The sequence below is a fragment of the Marmota monax genome, unplaced genomic scaffold (assembly GCF_021218885.2).
Source record: "Marmota monax isolate L192 unplaced genomic scaffold, Marmota_monax_Labrador192_F-V1.1 WCK01_AAM20220418_F8-fsc00116, whole genome shotgun sequence".
Lineage (NCBI taxonomy): Eukaryota > Metazoa > Chordata > Mammalia > Rodentia > Sciuridae > Marmota > Marmota monax.
This window is the reverse complement of record NW_026695220.1, coordinates 2343188-2365917: the sequence shown is the minus strand read 5'-3', so window position 1 is coordinate 2365917 and position 22730 is coordinate 2343188. Positions and strand designations below refer to the sequence as shown.

Sequence of the window (22730 nt, the reverse complement as noted above, 5' to 3'; positions counted from 1 at the left end):
TATCCACAAAAGTGCTCCAGACACATAGTAGCCCAATACCTTCCACATCATTTAACTGTGACATAAAATTGGTTGTAAGATATGTTACATATTATGTGAAAAATCTTTTGGGTATAGAAGATAAATAGTCAGAAATTTTTGAATATTGATTAGAAGACATACTGATTCAAAATTTTAAAAATTTAATAAGTGCATCTTAGAATTAATATTTTAAAATCCTGGGTCACAACTAAAAACTCAATAGAATTCATTTCTATGGCAGAAATGAATGGTTAACAAATGTTAGAGCTCTGTATGAAAGTTATGTAATTATCTATAATTACATATAATTGTAGATAATTACAGATTACCTTACATAAACATTATGCCTAATTGACTTATTGATATCTGTTAGTGAAAATACTGACTGAGGCTGATCCCTTATTTGAGATATAAAACAAGTATAAAATCTAAATATGAAAAATCCTACACATCAACTTATTGTTGTGCTGTCAGTAAATATATTTTCATTATGATTTATCATTTATAGAATACTTGCATAATAATTTTAAATCTTAGAATCATAAAAATAAAGGTTAAAATGTTAGATTGCATATTTAAATGCAAAACATATGTATTCATCTTTTACCCATTATTTCCTGTTAAAGAAATGAATACTGGGAAGGGGAAATACTGGGGAATGATAGAGACCAAATTATAAAGATTGTTATAGTGTATGTATGATATACACTAACAAATCCCACTATTATGTATAATTATAATGCAGAATAAAAAATTAGATACAGAAAACACAAGTAACGTTATAACAAACTCTTCTGGTTGCACAGGGAGTGAAGTATGGTTTTTTTGACAAGTGAAGATGATGTTCTGGATACTAAAATATTTGGGGACATTTTTTAACATACACAAAGGCCAAATCACAAAGGTTATATTTGTCATGACTTTCTAAGTTCAGGAAACCAGAATAATCATCTTTAATGAGAACATATATCATAGCATTTCTTTGTAATTACCCACTATTCTTTTTTTTTTTTCTTTTTCCACTTGGTGCTAGAGATTGAACCCAGAGCTTCATGGTAAGGACACATTCCACCTCTAGGCTACATACTCAGCTCATAGGTGTTATTCTGTTTTGCACACCCAGAATTATTTCCATGCAACTGTTTGTTTGTTTGTTTTATTTTTTTCTGTAGTTGTAGATGGACAGAATGCCTTAACTTTATTTGTTTGTTTTTATGTGGTGCTGAGGATTGAACCCAGTGCTTCATGCCAACTAGGCAAGCTCTCTGCCACTAATCTACAGCCCCAACCAACTATTTGGTGTGTGTGTGTGTGTGTGTGTGTATACACACACACACATACATACATACATACATACATTCATTCATATTAAATGATTCTCTAGGAGTGAGAAGGACTTCATGTATTTTTGTTATATTTACAAAAAATCAATACAGGAGGGAAAACATAGTGATCCTCAGAGGGACAGACACATATTATGCAATATGGCCTTGGAGGGATCTTCTTACTCCTCTGGATCTGAGAGCCACAGGCTCTGGACACAAACTGTTTTAAGGCATTTAATGCTGCAGGAGCTTATTTGCTGTTCATTGTAGGAAAAAAAAAATGCTCACAGCATTGTTTGCTCATTTACATAACATTCCTGTAACTCAAAACTACCCAAGCAAAGATTATCACTGTGTGGAAATATTAATGTTTTCTACCTGAGTTATGGGAATTGCCTGAGATCACACCATAAGGTGATCACGGTGAACGCTGTGTGGACTGATTCTTAATCTTTTCAACAACCTTATGAATATATATTAGGTTATCCTGAATTTACAAACAAGGGTGCTGACATGACACTCAGACATGCCAGGTATACAACTTGTAAATGATAAACTGAATAAATACACCAGAACTGTTTAAGGCTAAAAAAAAATGCTAATTGGAAAAAATATGAGGGATACTACTGTATCACCATCACAATCATCAGCCTAAATATCATGGTTCTACCTAAACTGGATAGACGAGTGTTAGTAAAGGTTATGTAAAGAATACAAGGGTGATCCATTTTAAAAGGTGTTGGAAAAAAAGTGAAAATGTTTTCCTTACAGATGTTTCTGAGCCTTTAATGTGCTATCATGCTACCAATGCATCTAATCACCAATCCCTTCTTCACTGACTTCTGCACACAATAGCATCTTCTGAGGATAGAAGTCTAGGAAACACTTTGAAATGACTAAACTTGAATATCCTGAGATTATTCAGCTACCTATGCAAAAGCTCCATGGACTAGCAAATATCACACATCTTTCATGCAAACATTGTTATCTCTCTCGTCCCCAGAAGAAATTTTCTTTCAAAATGTTTTTTTTTTTTTAATTTCTGATATGTAGTTGTTAAGACACTATTCCAAAATTTCAAATAAAATTCCGGTCTTTTTTGAAGCAAAGACAAAGGATTTATCCTGGCCAGGGCCAAGGGAACAGAAAGCAGATAATTCTGCAGTCCAAGACACTGAATGCGGGTGGCGGGTGGGGTCACTTAAAAACAGAAAAATCACAAAGGAGAGGGGTGGGAGAGGCAAGTACAGTGATAAATACATTCTTAGAATTGGCATCTTTTTGGAAGTAAGGAAGTAAGCTAATGTCTATCCCATAGTCTAAAGACATTGTGGTCAGGGTGCAAGTGGGTGTCAGCTTCTTTGTAAGTGGACTCATGCAGAAAGAGGGGCCAATTCTGTGCAGGGTAAGATGTCTGAATAGAATGGGATCAACCCAACCTAACTTTCAAATCAGCCCATAACATAGTAGCTATATAATGTTTATGATATAATCTATAATTAGGGAAATAGAACATGTGTATATGCATATATATCAGAAAATACATACATATATATGAATACAAGCACACATATCATAATTTGCATATTCAAATAAGTTGTTTTAAGTGGCCATGTTGGGAAGCCATGCATTTCCCAAATAAAATTTAAAATACAGTTTTGGTGTTAGCTTTAAAGAACTACATCTTAAATATTCTTATGATTAACTCATTTGTTCAAAGGGGAAATTTTTCTCTAATTAACCAAAATTATTTGGAGCAAGTAGGAAATGAGTCTATCAAGTAATGGAGTTTATTTTCTTATGAGAGTTAGAAATGGGGTTTAAGAGTAGTTACATAAGCAAGTTAGAACATGTATGTTAAAAAATATTGGCATTGTTGAAATAGGCACATAGACTAATTGTCATGCCTATATTGGGTAAATTGATGCAACGTCTAATTTTTATTTAAAATTTATTCTTGTTGGATTCAGTGAAAGGCATATATTTCAATGCATTCAAGCAAATAATTTGTGTGAAATCTTTGAGTAAAATATGATAGGTAATAAAGGAAAGGCAAAAAAGAAAGTAAATGCTGTGACTTCTACCTATTCAAGCTAAAAATACATAAATAATTTCACTGCATAAAACAAACAAAAGAGAAACTTTTTCTTGAAGTAGGAATATATCATGGAATAGCAAATATCACATATGTTTCATGCAAGCATTGCTCTCTCTCATCCCCAGAAGAAATATATATATATATAAAATGATCCTCTAGGAGTGAGAAGGAAAAAGAGAATATCATCTGTTCTGAATTTCTTGATATCCTGACATGTCCCTTCGGGTTTGTCCTCAAAACTCTGGGACTTCTCAGACACATTAAATAACAAAATAAGTGATGAGGGTTATCTTCCAATGGGCATGAATTTGAATCTCAGTCCACGTATGGACAAGTTACCTAATATTTCCAAGTCTCAGTTTTCTCATCTATAAACTTACATAATTGAGGAGATTAAAGGTGGCAATGCAAAGAATATACTTGAACTGATTAAATGATAATAATTTATTTCAAAATTGAAATTTTTAAATCATATTTTTTTTTAATTTGTGAAAGCACTTCTTTGCCTGGATCTCAAACTGTCCTTGCTCAGAACTTGTAGTATTCTGTCAGAATACTGTAAACAGTGTTTACAAAATATATTCAAAGCACAAACCACTGTACCAGAGAACAGAGCTATAATGATGAAACAAAAAGGTGTCTTCTCAAGTAGTTTATGGTTGACTGGAGAAACGAAGCTCATAGCACATTATAACACCAGTTAGAAAAATATTCAAGAAAGACACCCATAAAGAACTATAGAAAATCACACAAAGGCTAGTTCTGACCAAGGCCAGGAAAGTCTTCACACTAAGGGACAATGAAAGGAAGAACTGGAGGATATCTCAAGTCGAAATGTTTGATAATGACAGTTTAATTAATAGGAATATCATAAATCAAAGAATAATGACCCCAAAGTGTAGAGTGTTTTCAGGGAAGTGCAATTGGTTCAGTTAATTTACAGTGCTTAAATGAAGTCACAATTAGAATGTAGACCCTGGACAGATTTGAGAGCTCTGGAATACTGAGGGAATTAGAATGGACTGTATTTTATGAGCAATGCTGAGCCAATGAAAATTTTTAATGCAGGAGTGGTGTGATGAGTGCGATATTTTAGGAAGCCTAAAATGGAAACGTCCTATAGTGTATGTTGAAAGAAAAAAAATTCAAAGTGAAAAGACCAATAAAGAAGTTATTAAAGTGATCCACAGGAAAATGGAGGTACACCTCTGACAATGGAAGGAAGGGTATAATGATGATTGAATGCTGGAGATGGGCTTGGCATGGTGGTTTATACCTGGAATCCCAGCGATTTAGGAGACTAAGGCAGGAGGATCACAAGTTGCAGGCCAGCCTCAGCAATGTAGTCAGGCCTTAAGCAATTTAGTGAGACCCTGTCTCAAAATAAAAAGGGCTGGGGATGTGGCTCAGTGGTTTAGTGTCCCTGAGTTCAATCCCTGGTTTAAAAAAAAAAAAAAAAAAAAAAGGAGGAGGAGGAGGGAGAATAGAAGACTTCTCTGAAGGTTCTATTTCCATTTTGACACATTGGGCACTATAACTTAGATTTTATTCTTTTGTTTGGTGATTTTGAGCATGTTAATGGAATTAACCAAGGTAAGAGGCTTTGAATCAACTAAAGGAGTCACAAAGAAGAGCTTATCTAAGAAAGCCTATAACTCACTCAACATTATTCAGCTATTGCATCCTGAGTAATTACTATGTATAGGACATTGTACTAGGTGCTAGGTATGATTCAAAGATAACTATAATTTATGGTCTCTATCTTTAAGACTTTACAATCTGGAGGAAAAGGAAAACTAAAAATGTACATCTATAGTGACAAATAGTGGCAATATAACTTAAGTGGTATTAATACTATAGTTTTAAAGGCAGATGTATGCATTAGAAGATGAGGTCAGAAAAGGCGAAAGATTTATACAATCTGAAGAGAAAGCATCTGATACAAGAAAAGTTGGCTCCAATCTACATATTGTGGGGTCGGGCTCCAAATTCCTTAATAGGACGCCCATAGCCCAAGAGTTAATAACAAGAATAAACAAATGGGACTTACTTAAACTAAAAAGTTTTTTCTCAGCAAGAGAAACAATAAGAGAGGTAAATAGGGAGCCTACATCATGGGAACAAATTTTTACTCCTCACACTTCAGATAGAGCCCTAATATCCAGAATATACAAAGAACTCAAAAAATTAAACAATAAGATAACAAATAACCCAATCAACAAATGAGCCAAGGACCTGAACAGACACTTCTCAGAGGAGGACATACAATCAATCAACAAGTACATGAAAAAATGCTCACCATCTCTAGCAGTCAGAGAAATGCAAATCAAAACCACCCTAAGATACCATCTCACTCCAGTAAGATTGGCAGCCATTATGAAGTCAAACAACAATAAGTGCTGGCGAGGATGTGGGGAAAAGGGTACACTTGTACATTGCTGGTGGGACTGCAAATTGGTGCAGCCAATTTGGAAAGCAGTATGGAGATTCCTGGGAAAGCTGGGAATGGAACCACCATTTGACCCTTCTCGGACTGTTCCCTGAGGATCTTAAAAGAGCGTACTATAGGGATACTACCACATCAATGAACATAGCAGCACAATTCACAATAGCTAGACTGTGGAACCAACCTAGATGCCCTTCAATAGATGAATGGATAAAAAAAAAAATGTGGCATTTATACACAATGGAGTATTAAGCAGCACTAAAAAATGACAAAATCATGGAATTTGCAGGGAAATGGATGGCATTAGAGCAGATTATGCTAAGTGAAGCTATCCAATCCTTAAAAAACAAATGCCAAATGTCTTCTTTGATATAAGGAGAGCAACTAAGAACAGAGCAGGGAGGAAGAACATGAGGAAAAGATTAACATTAAACAGAGACGAGTGGTGGGAGGGAAAAGGAGAGAGAAGGGAAATTGTATGGAAATGGAAGGAGACCCTCAATGTTACACAAAATTACATATAAGAGGTTGTGAGGGGAAAGGGGGGGAAAAACAAGGGAGAGAATTGAACAACAGCAGATGGGGTAGAGAGGGAAGATGGGAGGGGAGGGGAGGGGGGATAGTAGGGGATAGGAAAGATAGCAGAATACAACAGTCACTAATATGGCATTATGTAAAAATGTGGATGTGTAACCCATGTGATTCTGCAATCTGTATTTGAGGTAAAAATGGGAGTTCATAACCCACTTGAATGAAATGTATGAAAGATGATATGTCATGAGCTTTGTAATGTTTTGAACAACCAATAAAAAAAAAAAAAAAAAGATGAGGTCAGTCTTTGTTGTGAAAGTCAGCCAGTGAGATAGATGTGTTAGAATGACCAGCAGTTCAAGAAGTTTGTTTGGGAGGGGATTAAAGAGGAAGTTCATTTTATGATTAAAAAACTTGAGGGAGGAGGAGCCATAAATCTGAGTGGTGAGAAAAGAGAGATATTTTTAAGGGATTATTAAAATAATTCAGTGAAAGAAGAATATTTGCAAAGGATATGCCTAAAAGATAAGTAGGGGACAGGTTTGTAAGGATATTAAATGACAGGCTAAATAGCATGAACACTGTCCTCTAGAACCGAAAATAACTAGCTCCATCCATTTTTCCTTATATGGGAGACTTGTTCATTATGTAAACCTAGATATTTCATTAGCAAGCAAAATACATCAGCTCATTTCATAAGGGAACTTTAAAAACTGTTGATGTACTCCAATAGCATCATTTTCAAATATTTATAGCAAATTGGCAAGATAATTTGATGTTTTATTTTGCCCAACAGCCAAGATTCTCCATTTAGAGGAAAACAAATTGGAACTGATTTAACCAACACCTATTACATAGCAGCTGAGGAAAACTTCATAAAGCAAGAAGAATGAATGTAACACAGTAAAGAAAACAACAACTCAATAAATTCAACATATGAGAGCTGGGAGATGACTCTAGTGAAGATAGGGATACTAGTTATGCAAACCTCAAACTCTAAATTTTCATCTCTTATGAAAATGCAGTGATGTTTATAATATGTATGTTTCCTACCAGTTGTAAATATATATTAGCCCCAAAATTTTCTTTACTAGAATAATGCTAATTGAGTTTCATTATTAAAATATTCTCACATCAGAATTAAATCAACAAAGTCATTAAAGAAAGCATACATTGAACTTAGTTGCTTTATTGGTAATTATCTTCTTTCTGTATGTTCATTCTTTAATAATTACTAGACATGGTATTCTACATAATTATAGACCTTTTCATGTTATTGGGTGCCCACACATGCCAGAATTTGTGCTAGGTTTTAGAGAGAGTAAAATTGTACACAAGATGTAGTGGTAGTATTCCAGAGGCTTGTATTCTAATATATATGATCCAACACATATGTATAGAAGTAAAATTATGGGCAGGATTGAAATAAAGAAAGGGATTAGTTTAAAGATCCTCAGCAGCAATACTATAGACATTTTCAATCAGCTGTTCCTTGAAACTTCTTAATGGTAGAGAGACATCACCTCCTCAATTCTGAGAACCAAAAATGTCTCCAGATATTTCTAAATGTTCCCTGAGGACTTAGTACAAATTGCCTGCTGTTTTGAACCACTGGATTAGATGGAAAGTGCTATATGCACTTTGCTAATGAAGACAACTTCCAGGTGAGGAAATCAAGGACAGTTAATAGAGGTGTGGGGGCTGATGTGACTAAGTGGAGAAGAGAAAAGCATTTGGGAGGAAAGAATATAATGAAAAAGTGGCTAAACTTAAGATGGGAAGGCAGTGGGTAGATATAAAGTATGGTCACGAGTCATATATAGAACTTAATGTTTGGGAGGTGGTTAGTTTTAAAAAATTGCCTGATACTGTAAAAAGCAATCAAATTATTGAAGTCTTTGAATATAAAACAAGGAGTACTTTTTTTTTTTTTGGTTTCGTAGACATGTCATTTGAACACATAAGGAAAATGTATAAAGCATCATTTTAGAAATATTAATGTGGTATTTCTGGATAGAATGATTGATCAATAAGAATAAGACCATTGAGATATAGGATTCAGTTGAGGACAAACTTTGGCAGAAGTTTATATCTGGGGCTATGTATGTCTCAGAATGAAGTCTGAGAAGGGGAAGAACAAGTAAGGAATTCTATTCTGTAATTTGCTTCTTTGTTTGATGTCATAAATTGTTGTTGGCATTGTTTTCTCAGAGTGAACACTTCTTGATATTGCTGATTGGCAGATGTGCCCAGATTCTCTAGTACTCCAGCAAGTGGAAAGTGTAATGGTAAGGCCAAAGATGGTTTTATTCCAAACAATAACACTCCAGTGATAGAGACAAGATGAATCCAGACTTTTGAATAATCTTGTTAAAGGTAATATTCAATTTAAATTCTAAGCTCTGAGATAGAAAAGGGGTTCACTACTTACCTGCTGAATGAAGAGTTCTAAAATTAAAATTTATCCACATTTTAGGGTTGTCACACAGAAGAAGACATTTGGAAGTCTCATTATCTCTCCCATTTACTTCTAAGAGTTTTAATCTAAGTTTATAACTGCATTTCCCCATTTGCTGTTATAAATATTAGGGCAGAACATAATTCCATTTATGTGATATATAGCCACTCTAGAACTCCTGAGAACCTCCATTTAAAGGACTAAAACATACAGTAAAGTAAATTTACTCATGGTCAATAACTCTACTGTTAATTTGCTCTGAAAAGACTTGCTATGCCTTTGAACACTAAAACCTCTCCTGTAGAGTAACGTATTTAAAATAGGTATTAAAAAGAAACAAGTCTCAAAGAGAGAGGTTCAGGTAATAATCACGTTCCCTTTATCCCCACATCTTCTTCCATTCTTGCTAAGTTACCACTGACTTACATACAAGATAGAAACATTTTTGAATCATGGAAGGCTTTTATTCTGTTTTAAATGAGTTAGTATGTTTATTTTGGAAATTTTGAAAACTTGCATTTGGAGATTATGACTGAATTTGGTAGACATCATACCATTGAAATGCACTTTTTGAAAGATACAGAATAAATGAAGTAATAAAAGATCATCTAGAGAGTAAAAACTGAGAACCTAGGGATACTGGTAGGGAAAAAAATTAACTACAGGCATAGAAATTTTGATTTTGTTAAATTAAAAACTCTAGTTTCATAAGCAAGAAATTAAATATGGTAGAAAATCAAGAGTTTTTCTAGCAGTTAGATATAAAATAGGTAATAACTGAAAACTCAAATAAGTGAGATAAGAGGCTGCTATAATAATCTAGATGCTGTTCTTTTATCAAAAACAATTTTTAAGCATCCACAGTATTAGTGACACTTTATTAGATACAAATTAATGCTTACTTAAACTAGGGCAATGCCTATAGAAATGAAAATGATCCTATTGAATATTAATAAAATGATTAAACCAGCTCAGGACCCTGTTTTGTTTTGTTTGAGTCCTTTATGCTTAAGTTTACCAGATTTTACATAGTTGAAAACTATCCACAGTATTTGGATGCTTTCTAAAAATAAATGATATCAAGAGCAATGTGTAGAATTTAGCCATTAGTTGCAAATCAACTACTTGTCAGTCTGTACCAAAATGCCATATGTTTCTGAGCTAAACAGCACCAAGGTCTAAAGAAGAGGGCAGGGAAAATACAGGAGAGAACAATGCACCCACCTCCAGGTTTTATCAAAGGCTCTATTTTTGTCAGTCACCAGAGAATTGAAATCCATCCCAGTCCTGCAAGAATGCTTTTAGTGAGCTGTGACTGTGTTCATTAAAAGAAATGAATGAAACCAAATAGCTACTATTATTGATCATTTTTGCCCTTGTGGCTTTCTACTGGAAGTGGGTTTTGAGGGTCCCAAAAGCTATTACCATTTTTCCCCCTTCATTTGGTCTGCATCATTATGGACACAAGTCATTCTAGCCACATCTAATCCCTGCTATTGGGAGGGATGGGTGATGAATACAGGAATTTCATTTGAAAAACATTTTTAATGCTTCTATATAATTTTAAATGTATATTGAACTAAATTAAATGAAAAAACAATTAGATTATTAGAAAACTCAATTTCAGTCCCAATTTGACTTAAAGCATGGAGGGGTATAAAATATAAAAATGTGATTGAACAATTAAATCTTGTAGTCATTATTCTATTTTATCAGTATAATGGTCACCATATGGAATTTTTTAAGATTAATTATATTAATTACAATAATATGCTATTTTGGTACTTTGCAAAATTGTTAAATGATATAAATGAGTTTTCTTTCATTAAAGTCCTTTTATGGAAGAACTTTAGGAAAATTTAAACATAGTGAAAATATTGGTCTATTTTATTTTTTTTAATTCTTATTACCTATATAGAGCACAATTTTTTATATCTCTGGTTGTATACATAGTATATGCACACCAATTTGTGTCTTCATACATGTACTTTGAATAGTAATGATCATCACATTCCACCATCATTAATTACCCCATGCCCCCTCTGTACCCCTCCAAACCTTCTGCCTTAACTAGAATTCCTCTATTCCTCCCACACTCCCTATCCCACTATTAATAAGCCTCCTTATATCAAAGAAAACATTTGACATTTGTTTTTTGGGGGGATTGGCTAACTTAGCATTATCCTCTCTAACTCCATTCATTTACCTGCAAATGCCATGATTTTATTCTGTCTTTTATTGCTGAGTAATATTGCATTGTGTAAATATGCCACATTTTTTTTATTCATTCATCTATTGAAGGGGATCTAGATTGGTTCCACAGTTTAGCTATTGTGAATTGTGCTTCTATAAACATTGATATGGCTGTGTCCCTGTAGTATGCTGTTTTTAAGCCTTTTGGGTATAGACCGAGGAGAGGGATAGCTGGGTTAAATGGTTGTTCCATTCTTAATTTTCCAAGAAATCTCCATACTGCTTTCCATATTGGCTGCACCAATTTGCAGTCCCACCAGCAGTGTATGAGTATACCCTTTTCCCCACATCCTCGCCAGCACTTGTTGTTGTTTGACGTCATAATGGCTGCCAATCTTACTGGAGTGAGATGAAATCTTAGAGTGGTTTTGATTTGAATTTCTCTAATTGCTAGTGATGATTAACATTTTTTCATATATTTGTTGATTGATTGTATATCATCTTCTGAGAAGTGTCTGTTCAGGTCCTTGGCCCATTTATTGATTGGGTTATTTGTTTTTTTGGTGTCTAGCTTTTTGAGTTCTTTATATACCCTAGAGATTAGTGCTCTATCTGATGTGTGAGGGGTAAAGATTTGCTCCTAAGAGGTAGGCTTTCTATTCACCTCACAGATTATTTCTTTTGCTGAGAAGAAACTTTTTAGTTTGAGTCCAACCCATTTATGGATTCTTGATTTTAATTCTTGCACCAAAGGAGTCTTATTAAGGAAGTTGGGGCCTAATCCCACATGATGGAGAGAGATTAGGGCCTACTTTTTCTTTTATTAGTTGCAGGGTCTCTGGTTTATTCCTAAATCCTTGATCCATTTTGAGTTTTGTTCTGTGCATGGTGAGAGATAGGGGTTTAATTTCATTTTGTTGCATATGTATTTCCAGTTTTCCCAGCATCATTTGTTGAAGAGGCTGTCTTTTCTCCAATGTATGTTCTTGGCACCTTTGTCTAATATAAGATAATTGTAGTTTTGTGAGTTAGTCTCTGTGTCCTCTATTCTGTACCATTAGTCTACCAGTCTGTTTTGGTGCCAATACCATGCTGTTTTTGTTACTATTGCTCTGTAGTATAGTTTAAGGTCTGGTATAGTGATGTCTCCTGCTTCACTCTTCCGGCTAAGGATTACCTTAGCTATTCTGGGTCTCTTATTTTTCCAGATGAATTTCATGATTGATTTTTCTATTTCTATGAGAAATGTCATTGGAATTTTAATCAGAATGCATCGAATCTGTATATTTCTTTTGGAAGTATGGTTATTTGATAATATTAATTCTGCCTAGAGCAGAATTATTCTAATTCTAACCAAGAGCAAGGTAGATTTTTCCATCTTCTAAGGTCTTCTTTGATTTCTGTCTTTAGGGTTCTGTAATTTTCATTATATAGATGTTTCACCTCTTTCCTTAAGTTGATTCCCAAGTATTTTATTTTATTTTATTTGAGGCTATTAAGAATGAGGTAGTTTTTCTCATATCCATTTCTGAGTATTTGTCACTGATATATGGAAATGCCTTTGATTTATGGGTGTTGATTTTATATCCTGCTACTTTGATGAGTTCATTTACTAGTTCTAGGAGTTTTCTGGTGGAACTTTTAGGGTCTTCCATGTATAGAATCATATTATCAGCAAATAGTGGCAATTTGAGTTCTTCTTTTCCTATGTGTATCCCTTTAATTTCTTACATCTGTCTAATTGCTCTGGCCAGTGTTTAAGAACTATGTTGAATTGAAGTGGTGAAAGAGGGCATCCCTGTCTTGTTCCAGTTTATAGAGGGAATGCCTTTAATTTTTCTCCATTTAGAATGATGTTGGCCTGGGGCTTAGCATAGATAGATAGCCTTTATGATGTTGAGATATGTTTCTGTTATCCCAAGTTTTTCTAGTGTTTTGAACATTAAAAAGTGCTGTATTTTGTCAAATGCTTTTTCTGCATCTATTGAGATGATCATATGATTCTTTAAGTCTATTGATGTGATGAATTACATTTATTGATTTCCATATGCTGAACCAACCTTACATCCCTGGGATGAATTCCACTTGATCATGGTGCATGATCATTTTGATATGTTTTTGTATTCGATTTGCCAGCATTTTATTGAGAATTTTTGCATCTATGTTCATTAGAGATATTTGTCTGAAGTTTTCTTTTTTTGATGTGTCTTTGCCTGGTTTTGAAATCAGAGATATTAGCCTCATAGAATGCATTTGGAAGTGCTGCCTCTTTTTCCAGTTCCTGAAATAAATTGGAGAGTATTGGTATTAGCTCTTCTTTAAAGGTCTTGTAGAACTCGGTTATGTATCCATCAGGTCCTGGGCTTTTCTTGGTCGGTAGACTTTTGATGGTGTCTGCTATTTTGTCACTTGAAATTGATCTGTTTAAATTGTCTATATCATCCTGATTCAATTTAGACAAATTATATGACTCTAGAAATTTGTTGATGCCTTCAATATTTTATATTTTATTGGAGTACAGGTTTTCAAAATAATTTCTAATTATCTTATGTATTTCTTTAGTGTCTGTTGTGATATTTCCTTTTTCATCATGTGTGTATTGGTTTGAGTTTTCTCCCTCCTTCTCTTCTTTAGCATGGATAAGCATCTGTCAATTTTATTTATTTTTTCAAAGAACAAACTTTTTGTTCTGTCCATTTTTTCAATTGTTTCTTTTATTTCAATTTCATTGGTTTCAGCTCTGATTTTAATTATTTCCTGTCTTCTGCTGCTTTTGGTGTTGATTTGTTCTTCTTTTTCTAGGGCTTTGAGATGTAATGTTAATTCATTTGTTTGTTGACTTTTTCTTCTTTTAAGGAATGAACTCCACGCAAAGAACTTTCCTCTTAAAACTACTTTCATAGTGTCCCAGAAATTTCAATATGTTGTACCTGTGTTCTCATTCACCTCTAAAAACTTTTCAATCTCCTCCTTGATGTCTTTTGTAACCGATTGTTCATTCGGTATATTATTTAGTCTCCAGGTATTAGAGTGGATTTTATTTCTTATTTTATAATTGATTTCTAATTTCATTCCATTATGATATGATAGAATGCAGGGTAGTATCTCTACTTTTTATATTTGCTAAGAGTTGCTTTGTGGCATATTATGTGGTCCATTTTAGAGAAGGGTCCATGTGCTGCTGAGAAGAAAGTATATTCTCTCATTGAAGGTTGGAATATTCTATATATGTCAGTTAAGTCTAAGTTATTGATTATATTATTAAGTTCTATAGTTTCTTTGTTCAGCTTTTGTTTGGAAGATCTATCTAGTGATGAAAGAGGTATGTTAAAATCACCCAAAATTATTGTGTTGTGGTCTGTTTGACTCTTGAACTTGAGAAGAATTCGTTTGAAGAAGATAGCTGCTCCGTTGTTTGGGGCATATATAATTGTTAAGTCTTGTTGGTGTATGGTTCCCTTGAGAAGTATGTAACATCCTTTATCCTTTTTTGATTGACTTTAGTTTGAAGTCTACTTTATTTGATATGAAAATGGAAACCTCTGCTTGCTTCTGCAGTCCATGTGAGTGGTATGATTTTTCCCAACCCTTCACCTTCAATCTGTGAATGTCTTTTTCTATGAAATGTGTCTCTTGGAGGCAGCGTATTGTTGGGTCTTTTTTTTTTTTTTAATCCAATCTGTTAATCTATGTCTTTTGATCAGTGAGTTTAGGCCATTAACATTCAGGGTTATTATTGATACATCATTTGTATTCCCAGCCATTTTTGTTTATTTTGCGTATTTAACATGACTTAGTTTCTCCTCTGATTAGATTTCCCTTTAGTGTAATTCCTCCCTCTGCTGATTTTCATCATTGTTTTTCATTTCCTCTTTGTGGAATATTTGGCTGAGGATGTTCTGTACTTCAGGCTTTCTAGTTGTAAGTTCTTTTAACTTTTGTTTATTATGGAAGGTATTTATTTCATCATCAAATTTAAAGCTTGGTTTTGCTGGATATAAGATTCTTGGTTGGCATCCACTTTCTTTCAGAGCTTGGTATATGTTGTTTCATGACCTCCTGGCTTTGAGGGTCTGGGTTGAAAAATCTGCTGAGATACAAATTGGTCTCCTCCTATATGTGATCTGATTCCTCTCTCTTATAGCTTTTAAGATTCTATCTTTATTCTGCTTGCTAGGCGTTTTCATTAAAATGTGCCTTAGTGTAGATTTGTTGTAATTTTGTACATTTGGTGTCCTGTAAGCCTCTTATATTTGGTTTTCCAATTCATTCTTCATGCTTGGGAAATTTTCTGAAATTATCTCAATGAAGAGATTGTGCATTCCTATGGTTTGAAACTCTATGCCTTCCTCTATCCCAATAACTCTTAGGTTTGGTCTTTTGATGCTATCCCATAATTCTTGGATATTCTGCTCATGGTCTTTAACTTTCTTCACTGTGTGATCAACATTATTTTCCAGATTGTATACTTTGTCTTCATTATCTGATGTTATTTCTTCCAAGTGATCTAGTCTGTTGGTTATGCTTTCTATTGAGTTTTTTATTTGATTTATTGTATCCCTCATTTCAAGGATTTTTGACTGTTTTTTTTTTTTTCAGGGTCTCTTATTAGTCTATTTTAACCACAAGTACTGTAAAGTTATCTCATTCATACATTTATTTATACTCTGTTGTTTTGCATTGAGACATGAAAGTCCTTCATCGTAACATGCAGTAGGTCATTGACACTTTTAAAATATCTTTTTAAATCTTAACTTACTTTTTTTCATTTATGTCAAATTTATTTTAACTAATATATAAAAACACTAAATTGATATATATCAATGGAGTTATATGATGTTTTCATACATGTCTATATTGTGTAATATTTAGATCATGTTAAACATTTTTTATCTCCTCACATATTTATCATTGCTTGTTTTTTGGGGGGAGGGTGTACCAGGGATTGAACTCAGGGGCACTCAACTACTGAGCTACATCCCGGCCCTATTTTGAATTTTATTTAGGGATAGGGTCTCACTGACTTCCTTAGCACCTTGCCATTGCTGAGGCTGGCTTTGAACTTGTGATCCTCCTGTGTCAACCTCATGACTGCTAGGATTTTGGCGGGTGCCACCATGCCTGGTCTATCATTGCTTCTTGATGAAAACTCAAAATACTTTATTCTACCTTTCTGAAATATGCAATATATTGTTTTATTGTTTGTTTGGCACCAGGGATTGATCCCTGGGATGCTTAACCACTGAGCCACATCCCCAGCCCTTTTTATATTTCATTTTAAGACAGGGTTTTGATATGTAGCTTAGGTCCTCAATAAGTTGCTAAGGCTGGCTTTGAACTTGCAATTCTCCTTCATCCCTGTCCCAAGCCACTCCGATTACAGGAGTGTACCACTGTGCCTGGCTATTGTTGTTTTATTATATACTTATTTTTATAATGAATTGCCCATATTTGCCAGGGGTTTTTCCCCTCTTTCTTGTACTTACTCTAGAGAAAATTAAATCGCTATGTGTAAAAGTGCCACCATACAGATGAGCACTCAGGAGAATGTCTAAGCCAGAGCACGGGTTTTATATGATATTCCTTTTTCAAGCATATTGAAAATTCTGACAAAAAAAAATATGTCTTCTATGAAAAATGGCAACATGAACATGTGGCTTCCATAAACTGTCCCATAGTATATAAAACAGATCTGCTGTAATTACTATTTTCCTTTACATAAGTTCATCAAAAGTTTCTCATATTTTGACATTATCAGGAAATCTTTTAAAATCCACCACATTTTATATCTTAGGAGTAAATTTCTGAGTCAAAATTTCTGTGTCTTCCCCCCTCTATTTCTCTTCCTATTTTTCCCTGGATAAGTAAGTCTAAAAGCAGTTCTTTTCTTTCATTGGTAAATATGATTTATCTGCTTTTAGAATTTAAAAAAAAAGAAAGAAAGAAATGTTGAAAAACCTGTGGTGCATTTTCTGCTTCAGTAAATAGGTCATATTTTGTCAAATTCTGAATATATTAAGCTATTGTGAAGTTCTGTTTTTCTCAAATGCTAGGTTGCTGTACTGGATATCAAAGGGTAATTTATTTTGGTATAAGTAGGCCGTTACTGCTTTTTTTTTTAAACTCAAGTCATGAATACTTCAGAAAAGATAACTGAGAGATAAATTAGGATGTTTAAGGAAGGAGAATATTGGTTTTCATTTATATTTGTGTAATTGCACACTGCCCTCCGAGTATGGAGAGAATTATTGTGACCTGAGATCTACAAGATATCGGCTTTGTTAATTTTCTTTGGCAGTGATAAATTTGAGGTGATTTATCCTTGAGAAAAATGTTCAAATGTCCCTGTCAGGAAAGTAGAGATCAAGGAGATCAAAAGTGACAATCTCCATAGGACTGAACCTAAAGCATACGCATTAGCAGAGCTACATTTATCAAAGGTAGAAAATATAAACACTCAAAAATATTCTATTCACAGCCAAATCCCTATAAGTTTTTAATTTTATCTGAACTTTGACTTTGTGAATTTGAAATTATTTTTCAAAATTGCTTATGTTATGGCTTTATTGTTAGGATGAACTGATGCCATTCTGTTAATCTTCTCAACTAAAATGAGAAATTATGATATGTGCACATTCTAATTCAAGAAGTATTTTTATTCTAATAAAGTGCCTAGCACAATGCCTGGAAGGCAATTTAATCATTGTTTTCTTTCTTCTTTGCCTCATGACCAGGACAGTTCTACATGCTACATGTCACTTTCCTCTAAAGACTATTTGGTATTAAAATGGTACTTAGGTATATTAAAATTTATTTTAATATACAAATTTATATTGGCTATGCTCACATATGAGGCCGGTTCTTTCTCATAGTCATTCCTGTCTTCTTTTAGAACTTGAATAATACTGATTAAAACAGCAGCAGCATGAAATACCTGGGCATGTAGGTAAACACTAATACCTTCATCTGAGAATCAGCTTTTACCTTCTTCTATTTCTATGTCACTTTCACAACTATATTTCCACCTCAAGAGAGTTTCATACATAGTCTGAACCAGTAATCGTATTGGGTGCTCTTGTGATTGATTTAGGGCCTTCTTTTCTACTCTCGTTTCATTCAAAAGACCATTCTGAGGAAAAATCATTTGAGACAAACTTTGAATCAAGATTCACATTGTGACCCACTGAGCTTTTCCCAAGATCACCCTCCTAGATTCCCCATTGCCATACGCTTTAGTTATTGAACAAAACAAACTACTAATTTACCACCCCTTTCTCTTAATTGCATGGTTGACAGAAAGCCTAAAAAGAATATCTGCTGTATTGTTGCTCCTAGCTTAAAAATTTAAACCATCTCCCCATGAAACTAGAATTTCCATTTGATCTTTCAAACCTAGTACTAACTTACCTTTGAATACCTGTCATAATTCAACACATAGCCATTTATACATTCAAACTTAAAATCGTATATATATGTGTGTGTGTGTATACATATATATGATATTTAGACTTATATACTACTTTTTTGAAAATATTTTCTGATCCTTCTTCCTTGCTCTTCCAATTTTCCAAGAAATTTTCTCATAGTACTTCCAGCAAACACTGTAGAGAATGTAACATACTGTATTATTATTTTTGCTTATTTGTCCATGACTCCCATTAGAATGTAAGTTTTTTTGAGACAGAAACTAGACCTATTTGTCCTTGTCACTCTAATACCTAACATTGTTTTGGCATATAGGAAATGTTCATAAAATGATTATTGAATGAATGACATTTCCTCAATTAAGTAGGTATTTCTTTTTTCCCCCTTTCTTTCCTTTTTTTTTTAATTGTTTTGTTTGGTACTAGGGATTGGACTCAGGTGTGCTTTATCATTGAGCCACTTTGCTAGTTCTTTGTATTATTTTATTTCAAGACAGGGTCTCACTAATTTGCCCAGGCTGTCTTTGAATCTGTAGTCCTCTTGCCTCAGCCTCCAGAATCACCAGGATTAAAGGAACATGCCACCACACCTGGCGTAAGTAAGATGTCTGATGCTAACAATGATATATCTCTTGTAGGTAATATGCTGCTTTTCCTTTAGCTCCTTATGATTTTTCTTCCCTCTTCCAAAACATGGATCAAAATTAAACTTCCTTGGAAATTGACAAATGTTCATAAATGAAAGGGAGAGATGTAACTTATAGAATCCCAACCTGAGTTTTAAAACCATGTGTTTCCAAAGCAAGCCTTTCTCTCCCTAATGAATCTCAAAAGCCACAGAATCAAGAGAGAAATGGGAATTGTATGCAGAATCCTCACACGAGGGTTAACCACTCAACTCAGCCCTAGAAATGTGTACCAAACTCTTACAATTTCATCTTTGGGACAGTTTGCATGCCCTATATTTGAGCTTAAGCTTGTCTCTCTTGGCGACAGGATAAAATCTATTCCCTGCTCACCACTCTTGCCTCTTTTGCCTGGGCACTTAGAATCTTAAGAGATAGAAACCTCACTCCATTTGCAGCTACCCTGTGGTTTCCTCAGTCCAGGCATCAGGACATCCACACTGTTGTACTAATATAGCCTTCATTTTATGTGAGAAATTTTCCGGGAAGCCATTCTCAATCTATGTACATCTCATTTGGTTTCAGATACTTTCCTCCAAAAAGCAATCCTGCTCACCACGGAAGACACTGGAACCATGGGAAGCATTGGAGTGGGGTCTTCACCAAAAATGCAATCATTCACCTGTTTTTAACTTCACCTGCAAAACGTGTTCATTGGCTCAAACAGAAGTCAACTTTGATTTACCTGTGGTCTTCAGTGAAAACCTATCATAAACCTGTAAATTTTTTAAATAAATAGTGTTTAAAATATGTACATGTCTACAATTCTATTATTCTGATTTCTTACAAATTCAATATAATAACTAATATAAGAGGCAGGAGTAAGGAAATAAAAATCATTACATTTACAGTCACTGTGTCCTTTTATAGACTATTATATCAGTATATAGTTTTGCAATCCCTTTGAGTGTATAGGAGTTAATTTAAAATTTTTCAACTGAGCATTTTAAAATAGGTATTGACTCACAAACCTGTAAATGATTGAAAATACTATTTGAGAGAAACCACTAACTCAGGTGTAGGAATATAGAACAACTGCAAGATTATATTTGACAAAGCGAGATCTGTAAAAATGTATTTCCATTGACAGTAAGTAAAAATAATGTGGTCTCTCAGAAGGAAATTTGGACTTTATCAGATAAAGCTTTTCAGAGAAGTAAATTTTTGCTATTCACTTCATCTTTATTTTCAAACACATTTGTCTCTATTCACAGTTTACATGCTCTGCACTTTAAAATTCAGCTTTATAACATTATACTCTTTCAGTATTATTATTGATTGGTCAGGTCCAGACCATATAAACATCTTTAAAACAAATGTAGATGTAAAGCCCCAGAACTATTTGCCCAAAAGACTTAAGTAATTTCCCTGCAGCTATCTCCAGGATTGGATCATTAGAAAAGTTTTTTTTTTCTTTTATAAAGGACATTTTTGCCCAAGGTATGTGTCTATTAAGTAATTATTGAATTGTATGTCCTTTGTCAGTGAGACCAGTGTCCTATTTTTCTTCTTTGCCACAAAATGATAAACTTAATGCCAATAGTCAGTCTTCAATTACTTATGAGCATATTAGTATATGTCAAAGTAATGATTTACAAAGCTGCCAGGCAGTGTCATATTTCTCAAATAATATTTGGGACACAACTCCTTCCCTGCTTGGAAATAGTGAAGGCCACCCCATTATCCTGAAATGTGTGTTTTTTCTTGTTTCTATGGTGGAAATAAGTAACTTGTCTTTGGAAACATAAATGGGAAAAGTTTGGATTAGGACAATTAAGTGAAAAAAATCACACATGACTAGTATATTAATATCGGTATTAAAAATTTGTTATCATTGTGGCAATAAACAGGATAATGGTTAAAATTTTAAAGACATTTAACTTATCTGATTGATTAGAACCCCTTCAGAATTAGTAGTTACAGTGTTTTTATCATCTTCATTTTTTAGAGCTCTTGCTAATTAGATAGAATAAAAGAAAACCTACAGCAAAACTGAAATGTTTATGCACCTTTTACATATGTTAGTCCTTGAGATCCTAAAATTTTTATTTGCCTGTCTTCAAAAGTCCATGGTAGAGTTCTCAAAAGGACCTGGAAGAATAAAAAGTAGATTAAAATTCAAGGTGGTTTAGACTCTAGGAGTTAAATGAGAATGTATGCATCACATATAATATGCATATGATATGTGCTACAAAAACTCAGGTGAGAGAATTTTTAAGAAAATGGGAAGTCCAAAATGACTCACAGAAAATCGGAGTACAGGCAAGCAAAGCAGAAAAAGAATTTTAGAAATGCACAATTTGTTCTGTGGAATAGGGATGGATTCTTATTGTTTGTTGGTAATAATGCTGCAGCTGATGATGAGTAAAATAATTGGTTTGTAGCAAAATATATATGTTAGTAAGATGACACAGGGTTGAAGAGTTGTGTGGGGCCAACTTGTGGGAGTTCCTCAGAGATATGGAATTTGGTTGTCAGGAATACGTTTATTTAACAAATAAATGAGTATCTACTACTTCAGAGATATTATTGTGGACTATAAACAGACATCTCTAAAAGACATATTTGAGTATGCAGGGAGGGTAAGAGATTAATTTGACTCAGAAATACAGAATAGATTCAATGAAGAGAAACCAGTTGAAACAGTATTGAAACAGTACAGGCAAAATGGTTACACACATGATCATGGACATCAACTAAGAGATTTGCCTGAGAAGTTTACATAGAAAGGAGAAATTGGAAGTTAAGAAAATAAGATGGTTGGTTTTAGGAAAGAATGATTATGCTTTAGAGGGTAAAGAGTATGCAATGCAATTCCTGACACTAACAAGTCAAACTTTAGCTTAGGTCAAAGTTATGTTAAGGGTACACCCTTCATATTTAGAATTCAATAGAACAACTTCAAGAATTCAAAAAAAGCACTACATTTATATTTCAGTTTTGTTATAAAAGGTAAAAATAAGGACCAGCTAAATAAATAAAGACACAGAGTGAGAGCTAAGATTCCACACATGAAGTTTCTACATCTTGAGAATGGATCATCCTCCTGGCACATCTGTATATCACCAACCAAAAGCCTGTTGTGAACTTCATTAGACAGAGTTTTTTATGAGTTTTATTTATACAAAGTTTTCATTATATGGGCATGATTGGTTGAATCATCTGTCACAAAGTTTAATTCAATCTCCAGCCCGTTTCTCAGGCTGGTACCACATGGCTTAAAACCTCAACCCTCTAATCACCGGAATGATCTTTCTGACTTGGCCAATCCCCATCCTGACTCATCCCATTAACATAAACAATTTGAGGTTTTCATGAGTTATCTCATTAGCATAAACTCTAGTATAGGCCACTATGACTACCGTAAATAACAAAGATACTAGGATGATGAGAAATTCAAGGATCCCTCCCAAGAGGATAAAGAATAGCCATGTTCTTTATTATATAACGGAATGAATGGAAGTAACTCTAGGTAGTCAGTTGGGACTCCAAAGAAGCTGAAGAAAGGAAAAATGAGGACTAGATGCACAGATTTGACCACAAAGTGA

General features: G+C 33.9%; 1 protein-coding gene across 16 annotated transcripts in view; it reads left to right on the top strand.

The window, feature by feature from the left end:
* The window catches only part of Khdrbs2 (KH RNA binding domain containing, signal transduction associated 2), a 587319-nt gene extending 567401 nt beyond the window's left edge, over positions 1-19918 (top strand). For 8 of the 16 annotated variants that reach the window (XR_009225745.1, XR_009225744.1, XR_009225739.1 and 5 more), the window contains 3 exons: positions 8633-8709; positions 18990-19091; positions 19708-19917. The gene's annotated coding sequence lies outside the window, so the exon portion shown is untranslated. Of the gene's footprint in view, positions 1-8632; positions 8710-18989; positions 19092-19707 lie in introns of all 16 variants that reach the window. The other 8 variants (XR_009225748.1, XR_009225747.1, XR_009225735.1 and 5 more) reach the window with 4 other exon arrangements.
* Positions 19919-22730: the final 2812 nt, after the last annotated feature.